The sequence below is a fragment of the Rhyacophila brunnea genome, unplaced genomic scaffold (assembly GCF_057557595.1).
Source record: "Rhyacophila brunnea isolate RB1 unplaced genomic scaffold, BYU_Rbru_1.0 scaffold_54, whole genome shotgun sequence".
NCBI classification, from domain to species: Eukaryota; Metazoa; Arthropoda; class Insecta; order Trichoptera; family Rhyacophilidae; genus Rhyacophila; species Rhyacophila brunnea.
This window is the reverse complement of record NW_028233213.1, coordinates 92,807-100,211: the sequence shown is the minus strand read 5'-3', so window position 1 is coordinate 100,211 and position 7,405 is coordinate 92,807.

Genomic DNA, 7,405 nt, shown 5'->3' with positions numbered 1-7,405 from the left:
TCAAAAATTTATAAATGACCGTACTATTTCTTAAATTGTTCCCATAAAAATAATATTTTTTTTGTAAGGGTGATGCGGGATTTAATTGATTTTTTATTTAAAGATTGAGTTTTTTTCTATAAATTTTATCAATTTAGACGTGTTCTGCCTATTTGGAATATTTCACAACTCCTTGATGCATCTTTTGACACCTTCGCCTGATCTATCTTCATCAACTGCTCTTCTTCTCTCAAATAAGATGAGTTCAAGTGTCTTGCAAAGTGTGAGAGCTTGCACCTATGCCTATAGTTCTTCCGGGATTTTCAACTCTTAAAATATTTTTTTATAGAATTTTGTAACCACTCCATCCCAAGTCGTTACAAAAAAAGTAGAAATAACTATTTACAACAAAAAAAATATTTATATTTATGCCCTGGCTTTCCATATAATATAAAATTTTTGGTATATCTATATTCTAAACACATATTTTTTGTTGTTTAAGATTTAATATTTGTTGTGCCATTGAAAATAACCTATTCTTTGCGAGGCTTGGTGTATAATTAGAATGATAGTGTGTAAGAAAAAAACCATATGCTTTATTTTCACCATAATACGCACAATATTTTTTTTAGGATTATAGACTATTCATAAGTCTATTTCATTTGTTTTTAGTATTAGATGGTTTCTTTAGTTATTAATTATAGACTTCTTAAAAATTTTTAGATGAACATATACAGATTTTTAGTACTAACTAAAAAATTTCTAATATAATAATTGAATTAATATTTATAATCGCCTATCTAAAACTATTTCAATGTAAAATATATTGCTCGATACGAAATTCTTGAATATACAATATACCATTAAAAAAATTGTATTTATCAATTACATCAAATACCCTAAGTGCCAATATAAGGGTAGTAGGAAAAAAACAATTAAATATGAATTTGTATAAATATTATGGATTTTTAATATTTTTTAAATTTTGGGGAACATTCTTTTACATTCTTTGAAGTTGAGCCGTTGATCTTTTTCGATGCATATAACAAATATTCGTATAAAATAACTTTAGAGCATAACACGACAATAAACGGGCGTTTTGGAAGCAGCTTACAGCATTTTATTTTTTATAAAATATTTTATTTAACAAGATGTATTTTTATACAGAATAACATATAGCTAAGTCGAAGAAATAAAATCATGACTTATTTTTGAAAAGCACGTATTAATAGGTGTATATTAAGTAAAATTCAGTAAGAATACTTTAATGTGTGTCATTCCCCTTCAAAATTACTTTTTAGAACAATAATGTATTTTGAAACTACTTTCAATATTAATAGACTAATCGTATAAACAATAATAAAAATTAGACTCAAATTGCATTGTATTTTTATTTAGTCGTTCATTAGCTAAAATTTAGTCGATATTTAGATTTAAATTGGATACGTGATTTAATTTCTAGGATAGTAAATTACATTCCCAACCTTAAAAAAGATTATTGTTGTTCATTATTTATTAGTATGTGATGAGAATCAGAGAATCTTCTTGCATTAGATACGAAATAAAAAATAACAATAACAGCGTTAATATGATGGTAAAAATCATACAGAAAAGTTATGAAGTAGACAGAAAAGATGTAAAGATTTTAGATAATAGATTCTCGATATAATTATTGACTTTATACTAAAAACGCCAATTTCTTGAAAAAAAAATATATTATACTCCGTATACTTTAGAAAGATACGAAATACTCCTAACCTTATAAATCACCTTTTAAAAAACCTTAAAATACGTTTAAATTTAAATTTATTTCTTTTTGCTTAAGATTTGTTCACCTGGCCAATTATAAGGCGTTAAAATGTCTTTTTAATAGTATATACGTGAAATATAACTAAAAATAAGCTTATTTATATTTTATTCATGCTAGTAAGCTTAAATATCTTTATATATGATGTAAATCTTTTATCACTAAAAATTAAAAATTTGAGTTATTTTGTCTTTATTCTTAATTTAATAGCTTTAAAATAATAAAAAAACCAACATACATATAAAAACTTAAGTAAGCACACAAATGTTGCGTCTAATTGCTAGAAAAATTATTATCTTTTTCTAATATATCTTATAAATCTAAAAACCTATAAGAAAATTGGGCATAACTCTATACTGGATTTCAAATAATGTTTATATCTTAAATATATCTGGAAGAACTTCGATTTAAAGCTTTTGAATACTTCTAGTCAATGTAATACCAACAAATCAGCTTTTTTGGTAGATCGGACTCTGAATTTTATTTGTAGTTGATAATCGCTGCTTTATGATGGCCTAATTTATAAATTAAAAATGAATTTTTTGACAAAATTTAAATATTTGTTATGATTAATTGTTAAATTATAGCACATAGTCATTTAAACTGTACATCACCTTAGTATTAGTATCATTTTATAATTATCGTTAACTTGATAAACTACACCTAAAAACTTTAATTATAAAGAAAATTTATTTATAATGTGATCTACAACAAAAATAAGCGTTTTAAATTTGCCATTATGATATATAATTATGTTTGTTCTATATCTGTCAACCATAATGTTTTGGCTTGGTCAAAAAATGATATAAAAATTGGCAAAGGGCTTTTCCGTTCTGTTTAGCATTAGCTCATCGGCAAAGTCATTTAATTATACAAATTTTTTATATAAAATGTCATAATCATTTGCGAAAAATCTGGGGCTAGCAGTAGGATATTACCAGTGCTAGTAAAAAGCTTTAAGAATATATAGAAATAATTTGAAATTATCATATAATAATAAATACTACAATGTAGTTATTTATATATAAATAAGTTGATAGCGTGAATATATAGGCAGGTGTCAACTTGTTTTCTAAAAATCTACATTGATTGGGATGTGTATTTCCAATAATAGATTTTATATTGCGGCTTTACAGATAAATTTATTATCAACAATATTCACAAACAATACACAGGAAAATATCATAATGTTATAGCGTAAATACTAGTAAGACATTTTATGAAAGACGTGATAGATAGATAGATTTATAAGAGGATTATAACCCAATGATTATATTTTTCTCTATTTAAGACTGTTATTTTCATTGAAAGTATTGCCAGTATTTATAAATAATTCAAAATTCAAAATTTTCTGCAAGAACTGTTAAAATGAAATCAAATATTGATTATTTCTAACTCGATTATCTGTTTTTTCAAACTTACGAATAATCTTATTTATACAAAAACTAACTTTCTTGGTTTTTAGAACGTGATTGTGGTTCATCTTTCTGGTAATATCAGATTTTATATAATGCTATAAGAATCAGAGAATGAATGATTTAAATGTTATTTTTGGTACAGAAACACCAGAAATCTGATGAAAAACTTAATGTGGATTTTAGACCCTCATATAATAAATATTGCGACGATATTTCATCAACCAGAATTTTTATTTTACGCTCAACGGAATCAATATAGAAGATATAATTAATAGTGATTTAATGGTGTTTAAACAGGTAAAAGGTCAACTTTATGGCAAAAAAATACATTTCTCTAGATATGTAAATCTATAAAAGGTTAATGGAAATAATCTACAGAGGTAGTAAAAGTAAGATATATGACGTAATTGTAAAATAACTGATTTATAATATGAATTTAAGAAAATTCTCAAAAAAACCACCTCATATATTGCATTCTAAAAAATTACACGTGTGAAGATCGACTGGTAGAAACTATTGATATAACCGATATTAATAGATAGAATAAATTATCTTTTTAGGAAAAAGGAAAATAATATCGATAACTTCTTGATCTGCAGATAAATACTTTATAATATGCAAATATATGATCTTCGATGGCTAAAGCTATTGATATTAAATTTTTATCTAAAGGTTTTGCAAAATAAGTTCGGACAATATACTAATTTGACATGGATAAACTTCAAACTTGCTTTATTTCCGTTCAAAAAAAAAAATATCACAAATAATCTTAGATAATATACGAATATTAATATTGCCGAAAATTGTGCATTGGAACGAATAAAAGAACAATTTTGTGGATGAAAAAATTAAGTGGAAAATCAAAACTACTGACGAGCAAATTTATGTTGTATTTTTTTTGGATATAAAATGCAGAATCTGTATATTGTAAATTAATTTATAGTGTAAAGGGACATTTAATTCCTTAAGTTTATAAATTTGGTGCACAAAAAAATTATAATATTATAAACATTTGGTTATTTATGTTTAAATCTATAGAATGACATGCTATAAATTATGTTCTGTATAAGTGTGAGCCTATCTAAAGACTGTATTGCCGTGTTAAAAGCTCCAATAACATGTTCATATCGTATACTATGTGCAAAAAAACGCACAAACAATTTTATTCATCTGTGAAATATCCTAACTAAACAGCCCTATATACCGCTATTATTTTCTTTGTGATCGAACCAGCAATGCACGGCGTCAAAATTTTAATGGCAAACTCCAGACACCAATATTATAGTTCATATTTGGATTCTTGGCTCGAAGATTGATAATTCACAAAATTATAAATTAAAATAATTTATGTAAATCATAATATAAAAAATTCTAATGCAATATTTCTCACAAAAATTATCAGTTAAAAAAATAAATTTTGAGACTTTGGAATGTAATTTGATCTACAGACGAGATATAGGTTTCTATCAATAAAACTTAAATATATTCATAATTTTTAGAAGGCTTTGTGTTTATGGCTCAGGATTGTTGCTAATTTACGGAAATTGTCGATAGATTAAGGCGCTTGAATTCGGTTTCACGATTTCTAATTGTGAATATCATAAAAATAATTTCGACTATGCGCTGGTATGGCAAAACCGAAAAAAACAGTTGTGTTTCTAGAAATCAAGAATAAATGTTAAAACATTTTTGAAAATATTTATTATCTATCAAAAACGGGCAAGGTATGGTTAAGCGGTGTAAATATATACCTAAAATCTTCCATTAAAAAACAAAAGGTTCAAGTCCACAAAAACAGGACATCAATAAATTACTAAAATGATTTTTTCACCACTTAAATGTAATGGTACAGCAACCACTGTAGGCTGATCACCAGTTAACATATGCCTTTGCCTTTTAACTAAACTTTTTTAGCGTTGAAACAGCTTGACTCAATTTTCAAAAAAAAGTGCAAGTAATCAAAGCCATTATCGCTATGATGGGGATGCTTCAAGATAAAGTTAACATAATTTGCATGATAAATACCTTTAGACAAGCCATCAAAAGGGTACTTTTATAAATGATATATAAACTTCAAGATTTAATTTGCTAAAAGGTTAAAATACATAAAAAAAACGAAAATAATCAATAAATAGTTGCAAAAAAATTAGATCTTTTTAGCGAATAAATAAATTTTAAAGCTCTGTCTACATAATTTATTTTATAAATTATAATGGTATTTATTTTAACAACTTTAAGATTTATTGTTATTTTTGGATTTGCCAGAAGTTTTAAATAATAGAGTTTTAAATTTTCTAGATAAGCTAGAAAATTAGGGGATGAAATTTTGTCACAATTTCTGGATATCGAAAACATGCAGCCACTACCTTTTAAAACATGTGTATATCATCTAGATTATTTTCCATATATATCAAATTCGCTATATACATTTTTAGTGCGAATTTGATATATCTACACTATTGTTTATAAAATCAAATATTTTGTATATCTAGCGTTTTCATTCTTTATTTCGTTTACCGATGGATCTATTGATAAAAAGTGACGCAGAAACATTATATATAAGTTTTAACAAAAATAAATCAATAAATATAGGAATTATTGAACTGCTGTTTTTAATATATTTTTTTTTGCTTAAATTCGTGTCTTGTAATTACGTTGCTGTTTCTTATATTTAATTGATTTTACAAAATTCATGTCGACCAAATAATATTGCCAGCGGATATGCAATGTATTTTGATTAGAACATTCAATCTTCGTTATCAAGAATTTTCTGGTTTCATATAAAGAAATTTTTCAATATAAGCACGTCTATAATCAAAGTAATTATAAAATTTTCAGAGTTATTTAAAAATACGTGATTAAATCGTTCGATGGGTTAAAATAAGCGACAGATAATGGTTCTGCAATATACGTATTCAAAAATTAGATTTTATGCCACCAATGAAACGCTAAAATATGTTTTTTTTTTGGTCCACAAGATACAATCTTTTAGATATCAGAGATTTAAAATTTATGCCGTTTTAAAATAGACAAGATAAGTTTTTTTGCAATTAAATACATTTCTGATTATTTAAACAAATAAAATCTGCACTATCTGCAGCAAGAATCGAGTCAAAACGAATGATTTTTATCATAAATTAAACGATTAAAGTTTTCTGCTAAGTAAAAATAATATTTTTAGCTGTGACGTGTCTTTTATAGATACCATAAATAAAATACATGTTTTTTATTTTGGCTTATTATATACTTTTAATGCCAAAATATAAAAAATATTTATAAAATTCAAAAAGAAAGATGATGTTGAATTCAGCTAATTGATTATATTTTTCTAATTAAAAATATTTATGCGTATAAATTTTATCATCCTAATATTCTTGACTATTTTTACCAACAAAAATCAAATGAGTTGTTTCTGAAATTCTGGATTTAAGTTTTTTCATGTTTTGTTAGAGAAAAATAATGAATTCGGATTTTTAATGATTAAACCAGAACTTTGTTTATTATGTCGATTGTTTTGGCTATTTAAATTTGTTCAAACAAAACTTTATATCCTTCAATAGTACATACTTGCATAATAAACTTATCGACCACATCATTTTTTAAATCTCCACGATTATCTTTTTCTATCAAGATTAATAACGGAAGTGTTTTGCAACTCTCACTGTATATGCGTAAAATTATGTACAAGCACGTGTTTCTATAGCACTTGATATGTGACTTATGATATTTTGTGACAGCACCATTCAATGTTATTACGCACGCTACTATTCGTGTTCGGGAATATGAAAAACCACATAAAATTTAAATTTATGAAAAATATTGCCAAACAAAAAAAATCATGCGACATTTGATGTTTATTCTAAATCATTGGAAGATTAAGTCTGTTTTTTTTGAAAATATTCCAGATACGACATCTCGAGCATATTATTGGCCTTTTGTACGATTTTGCCAAATATATATATATTACGTGTTTGATTAGCGAAATGATTAAAATTTACACACTATCTTGATTAGACACTTTTAAAGATAAATCTTTTTTATGTGCTAAATTTATGGTTATGATTTTAGTTTTTGTTCTCAATCACAACATACTCGATTTCCCGTGCCCACAGCGTATTTTTACTTTGGCTATTTTCTCCTCCCCGAACTCTTCTTCAATATCTTTCCTTCTTTTGCGAGACATTTATAGAAATAATTAAAA